Below are 18,285 nucleotides of genomic sequence, written 5' to 3' on the forward strand. Positions count from 1 at the left end.
AATGTTAATCGTTAATATCCTTCGTCCTCCGAAGCATTATTTCCCTTAGGAGATAATGACTTGCGGACGAAGGTGATGAAGGTCATACCTTCATCAATTCATCAAACAATGACGAAGGGTGAAATATAAAGAATGTAAAAGAAAACGTGAACAATCATTTATTATTATTGAGCATGAACAAAGATATTATTGAATTACAAGTGTACCTTCAATTGGAAGGAAATGACAGTACAAGCGTGACGCAAAAAGCGAATGCCAAGTCAGCGTGAACAGTACGGGGATACTGTTCACCTATTTATAGACACGGGACACAGCCCTTACAAAATTACATTCATGCCCTTTACATTTGATAATAACTCTATAGTAGGCTATTGAGGTCTGAATAGCCTTTTCATCTTTAAGTCGGTTCCATTCTTTGCTGTCGCGCCGAAGCTTTCCTGCTCGCACCTTCGGCTCTGAGTCAACCTTCGTATTATTCCGGTCCACTGCAATGCCGACTTTAGTCTGAGGGTACCTGTTTACACATTGTACTGCAGGAATACTGTTAAATCCTGTTTTTGAGGACCTTCGGACGCCGAAGGTCCCCAACAGTAGCCCCTCGCAATATTAATTTGTTCGAAATAATAAATTTAGATTGCGATATGGACGAAGGCTTTTCGCCGAAGGTCCGAAAAAACACCTTCCCTTTGCTAGAATAGCAACATCCAATGACAAGTGGGGTCTTTCAGCTTTCAACGCACCGAGCGTATAAATACGGCCATACCGCAAACTCATTTTGGTACGTGCACTTGCCATCTGCCCCTGCTTACTCAATTTTATCTCTTGCGCGCAAAAATTTACTGAGCTTTTAGTTTTGAAGCTTCGGCACTGAAAACAATTTTTAGCATTTCCGAAGATGTCTGAAGACAAAAAGGCCGGTCCCGAGATGAAGCTGAGTCTCTCTGAAGAGAAGAACCTGGGGTTCCTTATAGCGATGGCGGAGACCAATACGGAAAAAATTACCAAGGAGATACTGGAAGGCTTGTCTGAAGATACTGGTGACAGCGACAGTTACGATGTAGAAAGTGGTGGGGAAGAGTCCGAAGATCGGCCATGGCGGCCAAGTCATGCGGTTTTCGGGAAAACCACCATTAAGCAGAGTCATATTGATAATATGAGGGGCCGATATTTTCAAGATATATCTATTGTGAGAGCTGATGATGGAGAAAAAACTTCTCCCACCCCCGAAGAAGATGAAGTCGTAATCTTCCGAAGCTTTCTCAAGGCTGGGCTTCGATTCCCCCTTAGCAACTTTGTTGTTGAAGTTCTGAAAACATTTCAAATCTACCTTCATCAAATTACTCCCGAAGCTATCCTAAGAATGGGGATGTTTGTCTAGGCTGCGAGAAGCCAAGGTTTAGAACCAGATGCCAAAAGCTTTTGCAACATTCATGAGTTGTTATATGAGACGAAGCCCTGGGGGAAAGAACAATATCACAACAACTTTGGGTGCTACAGCTTCGTTGCCCGCTCCGGGTCAAGCTGCCCTGTGCCGACTTTTCGGAAAAGATGGCCCGGAGCCTGGATGACTGAATGGTTCTATGTAAAGAATGACCTGACAACGCAAGAAGATGTCAAGAGTATCATTATGCGCCCCATCTGGCAACGCTTCGGACTTCGAAGGCCGAAGGTTAAAATGGATGAAGCAGCCGAGGAATGCCAAAGAGCCTTCGGCGTAGTCTGCTCTTTTATTGGGACAAGGGACTTGATTCAAGAACACATTGCCTTCAGGGTGTGGCCACTTGCAGGAAAGTGGGAAATGCCGAAGGAGACCATCAAGGAGTCCGACGAAGGCGGACTGGTCAGACTAAAATACACATTGAAATACGGGGATAAATTTGTTGAACCCGATGACGACTGGTTGAAAAACATTGAAACATTAAGTGATGAACTGCTTGGGGCATATTCGAAGGCCGAGAACACTGCAATGTCAGCAGCCTTCGGAGGCCGAAAAAAGAAGAGGCTGAATCGGGTATTTGATGCCGTCGGGTTTGTCTACCCTGACTATTGCTATCCCACCCGAAGGCAGAAGAGAAAAAACACAACCTCTGCAAAGGAAGAAACTGCAGCTGCTCCTAGCGAGCCAGAACCGAAAAGGAAGAAGATAAAGGTTCTTACGCATCGGCCGCGCTATATTGAACCAGCTTCAGTGCCTGAGTTTACTGGAGAAACTCCTTCGGCCACCGAAGCTGAAAAACCAGCCGAGCCAACTTTTCTGCCAGAAGTCATAGAAACGGCCGAAGTGCCAACAAAGACAAAATTGGAGCAATCAAAGATTTTGTTACCGGAAACGAAAGAGAAGGCCGAGGTGCCATTCACAGAAAAAATGGAAGAGGTAAAAGAAGCAACTGAGGGCTCCAAAACATCAGAAGTTTTGAGTCCTACAGCAATCACTGAGACAGCAAAAAATGAAAAAGTGCCAACCGTAACTCCGAAGAGAAAGAGAATGGCTAATGTGCTAGATGTACTAGAAACGATCAAATCTTCGAGCACACCTCCGAAGAAGACTGCTGTTACTTCTGAAACAACAGCTGAAATTTCTGGTTCTACAGCTCCAGAGCAAGAAATTGAAGCCGAAGCTGGGCCCTCAGAGCCCGCAAAGGCAAAAACGTTGGATAGTGAGGCAGAAAAAATAACAAAGCCAACTTTTGTTGAAGAAACTGGTGTTGTTACCCCCGAAGCATCCCCCAAAATTCGTGATTATATTTTTCGTCATGCTTCGGGGAAAAAATTATCAGAAAAAGAAGAACAAGAGGCCCAGCATTATGCCCAAAAGTTGAAATATCCGAAGGGGGCGTTGATATTTAATGGCAGTGGAGAAGAAGATTTCTTGTATTGTCTCCCCGACAGCAAGGAAATTTCTGTCTGTCGGGAGATGAGCAGAAGCTTCGGATTCCCAACTTTAGAAGACGGACTTTCGGTGCTGTCGAAGAACGATCTGGCCGACAGCCTGGCTTACAATAGTTTAAAGGTGCGACAAATAAATAAATAAAAAATTTTCGTTTGACAAAACCTATTGACGCACACATATGTCTTTTTGCAGGGCTTGATACTTAGCAATGCCCTCAGGGCACAGAAAGATGCCGAAGACGAAGGGTGTACTATAGCCCTGAGCAACCTTCGTTCCGAAGTAATTGAACTGAGGAACGAAGGTCTTGAAAAAGATAAAATATTATACTCATTGATAAATAAAATAAAGGAAGACGAAGCTGCTTTTAAAAGTCAAGCTGAAGCTCAGAAACGCGAAATTGAAGACCTTCGGAAACAACTGGCCAGAGCCAAGGAAGAACGCATATTGGAAGAAACAAAGCGTGAACTCAGCGATCAATGGGCAGATCACCTAGAAGTGACTGTTGAAGAACTTCGTTCATCCAAAAAGAGATGCTACAACAAATCTATAGATTGTGTTAAGAAATTAAAGGCTAGCTTCGCCAAGGTTGGCGCATTCTCAAGTGAGGAAAACTTTTCGAGAGGCAATCCCGAAGGTGTCATTGAATGGATTGACCACGAAGCTGAAGCCTTCGAAGAAATTTTAAATAGCCGAGGAGATATATGTGCCTTCTCTGGCGCCAGAGGGATTGCCACCATCCTAGAGAAGAAGGGCTGCGAACATGTAAAAATTTTAGCACAGTCTGAAGCTGCCTTGTCCTTTGAAGATACAAGAGATCCCTCGGCCGAAGCTAGCATAATTGGTGGAAAGTTTTTTACCGACATCTGGGATAATGGTGGCCGAGAAATGGCCGGAGAAATTATTCGAAGAAGTGAAAAGGGCATCCATGATGCTAGAGAAGTAGCTGAGGCTGCTGAAAAGAGCGCAGAGGCCGAAGGTCAGATAGGTATTAAATAATAGTTTTTATCGTGTTGTAATCTTGGGCTTTAAGATTTGTTTGCAATTTGTAATAGCAAAGTAGCCGTGTCCTGTCCTTCCTCAGATCCTACTGAAGTATCTCCGGGTGCACGGCCTAAGGGTGACGATGAGATTAAAAAGATGGCTGAAGCTATTATGGATGAAGTTGTCGATCGACTGCTGAACGAAGCTGCAGAAGTGGTACTTAGGGAAGACTAGATGCTATTGTAAAAATATTTTAAATGTAACATGTGTAATATCTTGTAATCCTGTATGTAACATATTTGTTTTATTTTTCTTTATGGTTCAATTCTTTACGATGCATGAAACTTTACATACGTACCTTTTTTGAGTCTTTGGCGAAAAAACACCTTCCCTTCTTTTCATGCTTCGTGAAGAAAAAATTTTTATGTATCACAACAATGTCCATAGTGCTCAGATGAAGAATATCAAGCTTCGTGAAAACATTCTCCAAAGCTATACTCCGAAGATGAAGATTGTGTCTCCTTGTGACAACACGATTTTCACTCTTTCAAAGCATACTTCCGAAGATCAATATTGTGTCCCCTTCTTATGTCATATGCAACATGATGTATGATGCTTATGCTATGCAAAATGATGTGATGATGTTATGTTACGTAGATGACATTTGTTCCGAAAGATACACACATATCCCCACACAATATTTTTGCATCAGCGCTGATTCTTCGCTGTAAGCTCTGCATTCCCTTAGGAACGTCTTTGGAGCTTCTTCGCCTTTTACTTAGGCGGTATAAGCTCTGCATTCCCTTAGGAACGTCTTTGGAGCTTCTTCGCCTTTTACTTAGGCGGTATAAGCTCTGCATTCCCTTAGGAACGTCTTTGGAGCTTCTTCGCCTTTTACTTAGGCGGTATAAGCTCTGCATTCCCTTAGGAACGTCTTTGGAGCAGAAAACTTACACTGCGCTCCCTTCGGAACGACTTTTTGTGACTTCGTCAAACTTACTCTGCGTTCCTTAGAACGACTTTTTGTTGCTTCGAAGAATTTTCGATAGTCCGAAGGTCCTTTTTATTATCACAAACCTGTGAAGAAAACATATTTTTCTTGTAGGAATCAACGAAACTAATCACATGAAACCTAAACAATGTCCTTTATTACAGAAAATAAAACTGAATGAAAAAGATTGCTATTAAGGTAGGATATTTGTCAATAGATGTGCTTTGATTCTGGCACAGTGCTGTTGACCGTGCGAGCTTCGGACTGTTCTCTGAAGTCCCTTTGATGCGGAGCATATTGGCTCCCTTCTGGCTGCTGGCCTTGTTGCAACGGAGGTGGAGGCGGAGGCTGTTGCCAGGAAGCTTGAGGCTGACTTGCCGAAGCGGCAGAGGCTGCAGGATGATTGCCCACATATTCTGGGATGTAGGGCGAATGATACGAAGCTGTATGCATGACCTGCTTCGGCTGGGCTTGTTGTGCTGCTGCTTCAGCTATTTCCTTTTGCTTCTGTATAGTAACATGACACATCCTGGTAGTATGGCCTTTATTCTCACCGCAGAATAAGCAAAAGATTCTTCTCGGCTGATCGCTAAATCTTCCTCCGAAGCCCCTGGCGCCTCTGCCTCTTGGAACTGGTGGCCGGAAGGAGCTTTGCTGTTGTCCAGAAGCCTGTGAGGAGCATTGTGGCCTTTGCTGTTGGCTTCCTCTGTCATCATTTTGTGTAGAATTGTGAATTGATCTCACATGCCTCGGGTAAAACTTCCCTCCGAAGCCCCTGGTCATTTCAGAAAACCTGAAAGCCTCCTCCCTTCTTTGGCGAAAATCATTGTCGGCCCGAATGTATTCATCCATTTTCTGGAGAAGCTTCTCCAGAGTTTGAGGAGGCTTCCTGGCGAAGTACTGAGCTGACGGACCTGGCCAAAGCCCCTTGATCATGGCCTCGATGACAATTTCATTGGGCACCGTTGGTGCCTGTGCCCTCAGACGCAAGAACCTTCGGACATATGCCTGAAGGTATTCTTCGTGGTCCTGAGTGCACTGGAACAGAGCCTGAGCAGTGACCGGCTTCGTCTGAAATCCTTGAAAGCTGGTTAACAACAAATCCTTCAGCTTCTGCCATGAAGTGATTGTTCCTGGTCGAAGGGAGGAATACCAGGTTTGAGCAACACTTCTGACAGCCATAACGAAAGATTTGGCCATGACTGAAGCATTGCCACCATACGAAGACACTGTTGCTTCGTAGCTCATCAAAAACTGCTTCGGGTCTGAGTGGCCATCGAATACAGGGAGCTGAGGCGGCTTGTAGGACGGGGGCCAAGGTGTAGCCTGCAGCTCAGCGGACAGAGGAGAAGCATCATCAAAAACAAAATTCCCATGATGGAAATTGTCATACCAATCATCTTCGTTGGGAAAACCCTCCTGATGAAAATCTTGATGCTGAGGCCTTCGATGTTGCTCGTCCTGAGCAAGATGACGAACTTCTTCAGAGGCTTCGTCTATCTGCCTCTGCAATTCAGCTACCCTGGCCATCTTTTCCTTCTTGCGTTGAACCTGCTGCTGAAGGATTTCCAGATTTTGAATCTCCTGATCTAGATCATCCTCCGGAGGTGTTGGACTGGTAGCCTTCCTCTTCTGGCTCCGTGCTTCTCTAAGAGAAAGGACGTCTTGATTGGGGTCCAGCGGCTGCAGCGTGCCAGCCCCTGGTGCTGAAGCCTTCTTCGGCGGCATGACGAAGGTGATGCTTGCCGAAGATGTTGAAAAGCTCAAGAAATGGAAGTGAGTTCACCGGAGGTGGGCGCCAATGTTGGGGACTTGTTCTCAAATGCTAAGAGTTAAGAACAAGGCAACATAGAAAATGTTAATCGTTAATATCCTTCGTCCTCCGAAGCATTATTTCCCTTAGGAGATAATGACTTGCGGACGAAGGTGATGAAGGTCATACCTTCATCAATTCATCAAACAATGACGAAGGGTGAAATATAAAGAATGTAAAAGAAAACGTGAACAATCATTTATTATTATTGAGCATGAACAAAGATATTATTGAATTACAAGTGTACCTTCAATTGGAAGGAAATGACAGTACAAGCGTGACGCAAAAAGCGAATGCCAAGTCAGCGTGAACAGTACGGGGATATTGTTCACCTATTTATAGACACGGGACACAGCCCTTACAAAATTACATTCATGCCCTTTACATTTGATAATAACTCTATAGTAGGCTATTGAGGTCTGAATAGCCTTTTCATCTTTAAGTCGGTTCCATTCTTTGCTGTCGCGCCGAAGCTTTCCTGCTCGCACCTTCGGCTCTGAGTCAACCTTCGTATTATTCCGGTCCACTGCAATGCCGACTTTAGTCTGAGGGTACCTGTTTACACATTGTACTGCAGGAATACTGTTAAATCCTGTTTTTGAGGACCTTCGGACGCCGAAGGTCCCCAACAGAAGTTATAAGGCAACCTACGGAGTAACAGAGGCAACAAGCGGAGTATCAGAGGCAACAAACCAAGCACAACAGGTACTATACCAACATATGGGCCCAACAGCATGCTTTCCTCTCGTTAAGTTGAACTATTATGTTATTCATAACAAGTATATAAACTTGTTCCATTTGGTACATCCTGAACAGTCACTTGCATCTATTTGTAGCAAGTGGCAACACAAACGGGCGTCCATCTACTAGCTTTTAGGATGCCGCCTTCGGCACTTGCACCTCCACCTCCAGCACATTTCCCTTTGGTTCCTCTAGATCAGGTATTCATTGATATGTGCATATATATGTGTGTGTGATAGAAAAGATGAACTTAGTGTTTAAAATCCAAATATGTGTTATAGGGCTTCCAAACACCTCTTGCTTCTATTGTAGCACCAAGATATGGATCTAGCCAAGACATCATCACGACTTTGTGGGTTCAAAACCTCTTCACCACCTATAGTCTAGGAGGAAGCGGCCACAACTCAAACCAACCAGGTGATGGCTATATGTGATGTTGAACTATGTGAATGACTACAAGCTATGTGAATGTGGATGTGAATGACTTTAAACTATGACAACATTTGAATGAATGTGGATCTATATATGTTGTAAAAATGTATATGTGAATGCAAATGGGTTGTGATGAATGTGGTTTTTGGTTGTGATTTGATGGTTAAGAATGTGTATGCAAGATTGTGCATGTATGTATCAATACTCAGGAATCATCAGATGTGTATGAAATCTGTTATGTTGTGAATTGTGGGAATTAGAAAAAAAGGGAGGATTTTGACCTCCCTGGAATTCATTATGCCCGAGCCATGGGCATCCGTCGGATATAAGGTAGATTATGTCTGACGGTCCACATGTAGTCGTCCAACATAATACATGTTATGTCCGACGGTCTACATGCAATTGTTGCTCATAATATATGTTATGTCTGGCGGTCCACATGCAGTCGTTGGACATAACGTATGTGAGGCGCACTTGATGTTGTAATGGACGTTACTTGGTTTAACTGCCGACGACCGACGTAAAAAATATCCTTATTTCTGATCTTTAAGAACTGACACACTCCTACCATCGGACATAGGTCCTAAGTCATTGGAAATAAATTATGTACAACGGTATATGGCTTATGTACGCTGTCTCTGGCCATCGGAATTTCACCTATTTAGGCCTTGTTCGGTTATTCCTATCATATGTGGATTGGATGAGATAGGAAAAAATTATGAAAGATTTTAACTTGTTCGGAATTGAAACCCAATTAATCCCACATAATCCACGTGAATTGACAGCAAACCGAGAAGTCCTTACTGTTGTAAATTCCAGCCCCATCCAATGTCGGTCCATGTGGAGAAGGAAGAGATGGAACGGTGATGCGCGGGCTTGACACTGAGATAGAATAGAGGTTGGAAATGTATGAAACATTTTTCTGGGATTTCAGATTGACGGTGAAGTTGTTTAATGGTGAATCTAGCTAGTGGATATGGATCTGTTTTGTATTAGAGCTGGAGCGGTCAAACAGGTTCCAAATATCCTTTTACTATGGGCCGAAAAATAAAGCTAGCTAGCCAATTGGCTAGTCGCTTCATGATGTTGATTGTTGAAGCTCAACCTCTGGTTGAACAAAGGAGCATCATCAAATGTTATGTCGAGTGTCGCCACCTGAATATGAACGGAATGAATGAGCACAAAATCACGCCTCAGATCTCATCCGAGATCATGCCGCCCAAAAGAAGGAATAAAAAAAGAGAATGATTACATCGAGCTGCAGTCTGTTCAAACCGGGTTTTTTCTATGTTATCTCACAGCAGCCTTACCACGTACGCCAACGATTATTATCTCAGTTTGAGTCCGAGTCTTTTAAATAAGCGTTATATATATATGGTAGGTATAACGGGAGCCCTGGCTTCTAATAGTTAAAGGAAGCCCAGGTCGATCATCCCTGTAAACTGGTTTAACCCAGTGCGCTCAACCAGGATGTCGGGTGCGCCACCTGCCCCACGTCTGTTAGCACAAAAAAATGCATGCATGAGTCAAACACAATCCAATGCATGCACATAAATTTAGGAAAGATATATATGTGCTGCGTTTCTATTTTTAAATCCTTTATTTCCTCCATAAATTTAGGATCGCTGCAACAGCCATGCAGCTAGACGCGTAAGGACCATTTTATGATATATACTGAGACTAAATATGCTACACTGTATAAATAATTATGTAATTCGATATACTGCGTAAAATTCTGTTACCAGCTGCATGCACACGAATTTATGATGAAAATAATGTGCAATGAAAGGAAATGAATTACACGCATAGAAACAAAAAATCGTATTTAATGTTTCATTTCCTTCATAAATATAAGATCCCTCCAACAGCCATGCAGCTAAACACATTAAATATAGTTTATGATATATACTGATACAAATTATACTACATGGTGTAGGTATTTATGCAATTCGTTACACTGCGTAAAAAATGTGGCATGTTGTTCACTGGTGGACGCATCTCCGGGTTGGAGCGTAATAATCTTAAGTTTTGAATATAAAATTCCTCAATTATAAGCGTATATACCGAGCCAATGTGAGAGGTTGATAGCTCTAGTAGGTTGTTATTACGATCCTATTTTTATGGCAGATCCAAAAAACATGGCAGCCGCATGCATGCGGTTATACAGATCCAAAAATTATGGCAAAATGCATGCATGAGTCAAACACACGTTCCCTTGCATGCGCGTAAATTTAGAAAAAATATGTGTGACGGTTTCTATTTTAAATGCTTTATTTACTTCATAAATTTAGGATCGCTGCAACAGCCATGCATCTAGGCTCGTAATTATTATTTTATGATATATAGTGATACTAAATATGCTACACTGTGTAGATAATTATGCAATTGGGTATACTGCGTAAAAATCTGTTACCAGCTGCATGCACACGAATTTATGATGAAAAGAATATGCAATGAAAGAAAATGAATTGCATGCATAGAAACAAAAAATCGCATTTAATGTTTTATTTCCTTCATAAATATATGATCCCTCCAACAGTCATGCAGCTAAACGCATTAGAACTAGTTTATGATGTATATTGAAACAAATTATACTACACGGTGTAGGTATTTATGCAATTCCTTACACTGCGTAAAAAATCTGGCATGTTGTTCACTGGTGGACGCATATCCGGGTGGAGCGTAAAAACTTTAAATTTTGAGCATAAAATCACTCAATTATAAGCGTAAATACCGAGTCAATGAGATGTTCATAACTCTAGTAGGTTGTTATTACGATCCTATTTTTATGACAGATCCAAAAAACATGGCAGCCGCATACATGCAGTTTCTATTTTTATACAGATCCAAAAATTATGGCAAAATCGTGGGAGTTTCCATTGCATGCGCGCAAATTACGAACAACATAAATTAAGGAATTGTCTTTCCAATGTGCATGCAGTAAACTGATATACGAACTCCGTGTTCAAGCATAAAATCGTACAGTTTTTAGCGTAAATAGTACATGTGGTAGGCATAAAACACAATAATCGAAAAGAAAATTGCGCCGGATCGGAGGATGTCACGCGTGATCATCACTGCGCGTATCTCGCGCCTTCCGTGACGTCGCTCGCTCGAACATCGCGCCTCATGCGTCGCCATCGCTACTCGCACGTCGACGGGCGTCGCTTGCTCGCCGGCCTTGGAAGTGCCGCCTCCTCGGGGCTTCGGGGACGCCGCCGCTTGCCCACACAAGGGCCCCGCTGCGGATCGAGGAACCTCCGCCACCGCGCGTCGAGGTAATGGAGTTGCGGCCACCGGCATGGGAAACGCCACCACCGCACAAGGGCGCTGCCGCCGCTCGCCCTCTGGATCGGGGGCCGCCATCGCCAGCCTGGGAACCGCTGCCACCGCATGTCGAGGTCGGGGAGCCGCGGCCACCGCAGCCACTGGCCGGGGGTCCACCGCCGCGCGCGCTATCGGGCAACCGTCGTCGCTAATGAATCGAGATGGAGCGTGAAAAACTGATCCCTAGCACTACGGATTTTCTTTTATAGACGTCTGGACCTGGTCCGGCTCGACCGGATTGCACTGTCTGGCCTGGGCTTCCTTTAGTTATTGGAAGCCTAGGTCTCCTAATATATATATATATATATATATATATATATATATATATATATATATATATATATATATATATATATATATATATATGCCTTTCAAATGGTAGGAAAGCATTGGCCGATCACCCATGCGATCTGGTTGGATCGTACTAGAGCGCACACCCATACCTCACGCTTGTGCACCCACGTGCGTTAGTCAAACCTCCGATCCAACATCCTAACACCCGCGTGGGACGCACACCATAAATTATGCTTATATTTTTCTGTGCAAATAGCATAAATAATCCACAGAAATAGCGTAAATAGTTTATAAAGATGGCATAAAAATCTCGCACATCCACTGGACCCATGCACATGCGCAGGCGCATGCATGAAGATCCTATTTTTATGGTAGACCCGATAATTATGGCCCGGAGTTTCTATTGCATGTGCGCATATGTTAGATGACATTTTTGTTTTCACTAATTGCGCGCAAAAATTGAATGGTCCTATAAATATAGGATCGCTCCAACAATCATACAACTAGGCTCGCTAGAATAAGTTTATGATATATATTGATACGAATTATATATGTTAGACGGTGTAAATATTTATGCAATTGAGTACACTTTGTAAAAAATCTATTTCTAGCTCATGCGCAAAAAATTAGGATGACAGAACGTGCGATGAAAGGAAATAAATTAGCATGAATGGAAACGAAAATCTTATTTAAATATTTTATTTCCTTCATAAATATAGGATCACTCCAACAGTCATGCAGCTAGGCTCATTAGGACCAGTTTATGATATATATTGATACTAATTATGTTGCACGGTTTAGTTATTTATGCAATGCAGTACACTATGTAAAATACGGTTCACAGGTGGAGCATCTCCATGCATGTTCGAGCGTAAAAACCTTCAGTTTTGAGCGTTAAACCCCGTAGTTATGAGCGTAAATATCGAGACGATATGAGAGAGGTCTATGACAGATCATGGGAGTTTCTGTTGCATGCGCACAAATTTCAGATGCTATTTTGGTTTCCACAACACACGCGCAAAAAATGGATGACATAAGTCACGTAGAGCATAAATTCTTATACAAAGTCTCGTAAATGCATACATCGTGTAGCATAATTGATAAAAAACTATTATTGGTCCAACTAACAGCCCCTCGCGAGAATTAGGGACAGTTTTATTGCAGACGTAAAAATCTGGCAATTACAAACATAAGTGATTTGATTTGATTTTTTATGTTAATTATGAACAACATAAATCAAGGAATATCCTTTTCAATGTGCATGTAACAAATATGGCATCCAATAAACTAATGTACGAACTCAGTGTCCGAGTATAAAATCCTTCAATTTTTAGTGTAAATAGTGCATGTGGTAGGCATAAAACATAATAATCAAAAGCATAACACGGATTGGGGGAGGTAGACGCTAGAGGACGCCGTCGAGGACACAAGATCGGAGGGAGGTCGTCACTTGGGGCTCCCGAACAACGCTGGATCGGAGGATGTCGCGCGCAACCGTCGCCGTACCTCGCGTCTTCCGTGGATCTCGCTCGATCCTCGTGCTTCGTGCGGTGGTGTCGCTGCTCGCATCTTCCGTGGATCGAGGAACCGCTGCCGCAACCGTAGCCCCGGGGGTTCGCCTCCGCTCGCCCTCTGGATCGGGGGGCCGCCGCCACTGCGCCTCCGAATCTGGGAACCACTGTCGCGTCTCCGGATCGAGGAATCGCTGCCGCAACCGCAGCCCCGGGGGTTCGCCTCTGCTGCGCGCTATCAGGCAAACGTCGCTGTCGCACGTGCCTGGATGGGAGCCATCACTCGTTCATCGGAGCGGCGCGTCAAAAACATATCCCTAGTGCTCTAGGGCTTATTTTATAGACGCTCGGACCTGATCCGGCTTAACCGGATGGTACGTTTGATTAGGACTTCCTCTAGTTATTAGAAGCTCAGATCTTTATGTATAGAGAGAAAGATCGTACCAGGAATATCCGCTTATATCTAGAAGTGGTTTCTATTCTATTATTAAATTATTTTTTAATTCATCTTAATTATTAATATTTAAAAACTCAAAGACTGTTTGGATCTATTTTGTTTTTAAATTCCTCTTAATTTTTAATATTTAAAAACGGTTGGTCACGTGTTCAGATTACTGTAACACGATTAAAATAACGAAGGCCTTACTCTCTCCATAACGAGTTGACGAAGGGAGAGAAGAACTTGTTACATTAATCGTGTTGCTATGTCTTGGTCCTTTTGGAAGAATCTGAATAGACGAGAGGATGAAGTTTCTTAATTCCTTTATTTCCAAAGACCTTTATTCTTAATTTAAAAAGCAATAATTTCTTTATTTCTAAACTGTAAAATTAGCTACATTAGCAACAGAAAATGAGAGGATGAAGTCGTTAAACTTTAGAACCTAGAACGGATGGATGAACGAACACTTCATCCGAGGGTAAGAACATATAGTAAGAGAACAAAAACCATTAATAATTGTTCTAGATAGTTCGGACTAGAGGACAATAAAAGATGTATATATAGGCGGATATTCAACCTATGTTTGTGGCTCAATTTGGGACTAAAGGCCATCATTTAGGCTCGTTTGAAGCCACCAACCATAATTAAAGCTCTATTCCAAACCTCTAAATCTAATAGTTAGCAGCTAAAATTAGCTAAAAGATTTAGAATAAACCAGCTAATAAATCAACTAATTGTTATCCATGCCATCTCAAATAATTATTAACTGTTAGCTGATCTAAGCCAACTAAAATCAGCTAATAACTTATTAGCTGACTAACAATTAGTAAAATTAAAGTGTGGTCTTCAATCCAAGTTTGAGTTACCAAAGGCTCCTTCTCAACCACCTATATGTTTGCCGTTGGATCTGGACTAAAAAAGCATTTGTCCCGGACCGACGAGGCTAAATTAAATCCCAAAAGCTCGTGTAGATAACTGTACACACTGTGTTTGAGTCGTGTAATGAAATGTCCCAGAAGCTTCGCTAGGTTGTTTCGTGTAGTGATTTCACGCATGTTATCATAGGTGGACGAGCTTGACTGCAAGAAAATGTTCGATATGGGAAGACATGCACAGCACAGCACAGCACAGCACAGCACAGCACAGTGCATGTATCTTATCAGTATGCCGTACCCGATATATAAACATACATACATTATAATATATATACTTACATTATTGCCTGACTTACATTATTGCCTGACTTACATTATTGCCTGACAAAAACGTGATTTGACTTTTTCAGAAAATGAAAGAGAATTCCTTCTTCCGTGTCTCTGTATACAACACCTTCATTATTACGTACTTCCAATAATATATTGCTGAGATTATTATCCCATATCTTATTCTCTATTTAAAACTTTATTTTTCAACAAACAGTGTCATTTATAATGTCGAATCATCTATTTTACACTACCCGCTGAGAATCTTTCGCTTGTGTTTTTTTTTTAAGAATCAGGAGGGAGGCCCCTACTGAGGATTTTATTAAAGAAGCGAAAAGAAAACGTTAAAACTTAGTCTTTTTACAAACGTTAAAAAGCATTGAATAAGGGAGCACTACTCCTATGCCTGCCACAGACTCAGCCAATTCGGGATAGAGGTGTCAAAATTCCCCCACGCTCTGTGAATGATCAACCACGGCTCTTTGCTGAATTCCTGCGTACAGCGATGTACCGAAGGATCTTTGTTTGAAAACAATCACTCGTTTCGGCTTTTCCAGATGCTCCAAGTCATGAGAATAATAATCTCCATAGAGAAGGGAACGTTAAGCTGGTGGTTAAGGTTCGCTGATGCCTCCTCAGGATTAGAAATTCTGGGTGGAGTTATGCCAATTGAGTTCCAGTAGGCTTTCGCGAAATTGCATCTAAGGAACAGATGATAGAGAGTCTCCTCTCTTTGCCATAGGCAGTTCTTGCAAGAATAAGAATCCAGCTCCATGTTTCTCCTTCTTAGCATATCTCTGGTATTTAGCCTATTTTTGAGCCACAACCAATAGAAGACTCTATACTTAGGCTGACATTTGCTTTTCCATAATAGTCTGTAGATAGGGTGAATCTGCGTCTGGCCCATAAAAAATCTGTAAGCTTTTTGAGAGGAGAATTTGTCATACCCCCAAATGTACCGCCAACGGTCATGGGCGTCACTGAGGACAATTTGCTCTCAGGACCCCTTCAGCACCAGATATTGATCATACGCTTGTTCAGAGATAGGCAAATGAAAAAAACCATCAAACTGCTCCTGCTCTTTGGCCTCTTTAATAGTCAATTTTGTGTTTTTGACAAAGGAGAATAGCTCTGGAAAATTATGCCTCGGGATGCTCTGACTCCACTGATCATCCCAGAACGAAATTGATCTGCCATTGCCAATAGCAGGGATAGCCAGTCCTTTAAAGTTGGGAAGAAGCTTGATCATGCTCTTCCACCAGAAAGAGCCAATGTTTCTATGACCAGAGAGACCACGGGGTAAATAGTATTTATTCCAGATGAGATGCACCCAAGGTAAGTCATCTTTCGCTTGTGTTTAATGCATAGCGGCTTCTACTACTTATATAGTATTTTATCTCTATAAATTATAGCTACATAAGTCCAAACAGTTGAAAGCGAACAGCTATTAAACTTTTCTCCGTCAAAAGCCAACGACTGCTCTGATGATAAGAGGAGAGAAACCGTCGGTTTGGTTCGCGGATCTAAGAGAGGCTGAGACCAGCTCACCAACTCACCAGCCTGTATCTAGAGAGCCAAACAGCAAAAAATAAGTCAAGCTATGTACGTGAACAATATTTTTTTGTCTAGTTATTAGTTGTATAGATTCGTGCATACTAAGCTACGGACTTTGTTTGGTTGCATGTACTGATATGTGTATTAGAAAAAGCAAAAAACAATATCTTTTAAAATGTATATCTCAATACCTTGTTGTTGTTTTGTTCGTAAAAATGTAATCGGTTTAGTGATGAGATGTTTTGAACACCAGATATAATTAAAAAAACAAAGTTAGAAAGGGTAAACACGTTTTCCAAGGTGGATGGAGCCCCCCCCCCCCCCCCCGCGTGCATGCCAAGATATGGCCACTCCCTCCGTATCTCTGTTCCGCGTGCATGCCAAGAGATATGCCCGCGCACCTCTGTTTACGCTAGGCCTACATGTAAAAGAAAAAAAAAGTAGTAAACTAAACCACCCTATGGTTTGAAAAGCATTATTGCAGGTGCAGCTGCACGCAAAGCAGCAATATTCAAATGTGCCCAGGTTCACACAAGTAAAAGCTGCACCCTATTCAAATGATCTGAAGAAAACATGACAGACAACTAAAAGCAGATTTCTGGATGGCAAACAGTCACCGAGTTCGCCTTTGACATAAAGTTCGTCATAAAGTGATCATTTGGACGCCTGGCTACTAATTAAAGTACCGATAGATGTATGTACATAGCTAGGCCATGTGTGACACTTTTTATACCACTTGTGGCGCCTGCTTAGGAATTATTCCTTGATAATAACAAGCTAGCTATAGGTTGGGTTTCAGCTATAGCGCTCGCCTGATGACTTTGGAATCATTTTGATCTATAGTATAGTGGTAACAATAATAATAGACAAAACCCTGCAGAAAAGCAGCAAAACCCCACTGGACTGAATGATGAGCTGCGAAAATTCCGTCCGACCGCAACCACGTGATCGAGATCTAGCTTTACAACTCGTCTGCAATGCAAAGCTGGAACTTGTGGACACGATTCAGCGGGGCCGGCCCTGTGTGGAAGTGATCACTGAACACCACAGCAACGCTAGCTAGCTGTTGTGTCTTGGCAGGGCTGAAATAATCACCCGAGACGTCGTCCATACAAAGCCAATGTATTTCCTGCGCTTAGAGTCGTACGTAGCAGTATGATGCTCACGTGAACATTTCAAATCTTGAGTATACGTCTTTTATTTAACTATAGCAGCCAATTTTACGGAGAATCTCTCTCATCAAAATTTTACGACGAACCTCTCAGAACTGGCACTGTTGGTACCATGATATTCTACTACATGTCCACGTTTGTTACGATAGAGGTGTTTGGTTCCACTTAACTAAAGTTTTGTTTCTATCGTATCTAATGTTTGAATGATAATTACGAGTATAAAATATAGTCTAATTATAAAGTAATTATAGATATGAAGACTAAAAGACGATATGAATCTATTAAACCTATATTTATGTCGGCGTTTCGACCCCGGGTGTCCCTGGACCGACGAGTAAATTGTCGCTACGTGTCCCAGCCCAGATGGGTCGGTGCGAGATGGAACACAAGGGAGAAAAAAAGGGAACCGCGGCTCGTGTTATCCTGCGCCTAGGGCGGATGCGCTTGCAGTAGGGGGTTACAAGCGTTCGCGAGAGAGGGAGAGAGCATGTTCGTCAGCCCGTCCTCCCGCGCGGCCACCTTCTCGTACGAGGGCCCTGGATCTTCCTTTTATAGATGTAAGGAGAGGGTCCAGGTGTACAATGGGGGGTGTAGCAACGTGCTAACGTGTCCGGCAGATAGGAGCCAGAGCCCTATGTACATGCCGACGTGGCTGTCGGAGAGGTGTTAGTGCCTTGTTCATGTGATGTCATGGCCGTCGGAGGAGCGCTTGAGCCCTGTAGAAGCACAGCAATCGGGGCTGTCGGGTCCTTGCTGACGTCTCCTTGCTTCCATAGGGGGCTGAGAACCGCCGTCGTCATGTGAGCACGCGGGGTGCCGTCATTACTTGTTTACCGGGGCAAGCCAGATGGGACGTCGGTCTTGTTCCCCGTAGCCTGAGCTAGCTAGGGGTAGGGTAATGATGTGCCCCCCTGTAACGTGGTCGGTCCGAGCCTAAG

The sequence above is a fragment of the Zea mays genome, chromosome 10 (genome assembly GCF_902167145.1).
Source record: "Zea mays cultivar B73 chromosome 10, Zm-B73-REFERENCE-NAM-5.0, whole genome shotgun sequence".
Lineage (NCBI taxonomy): Eukaryota > Viridiplantae > Streptophyta > Magnoliopsida > Poales > Poaceae > Zea > Zea mays.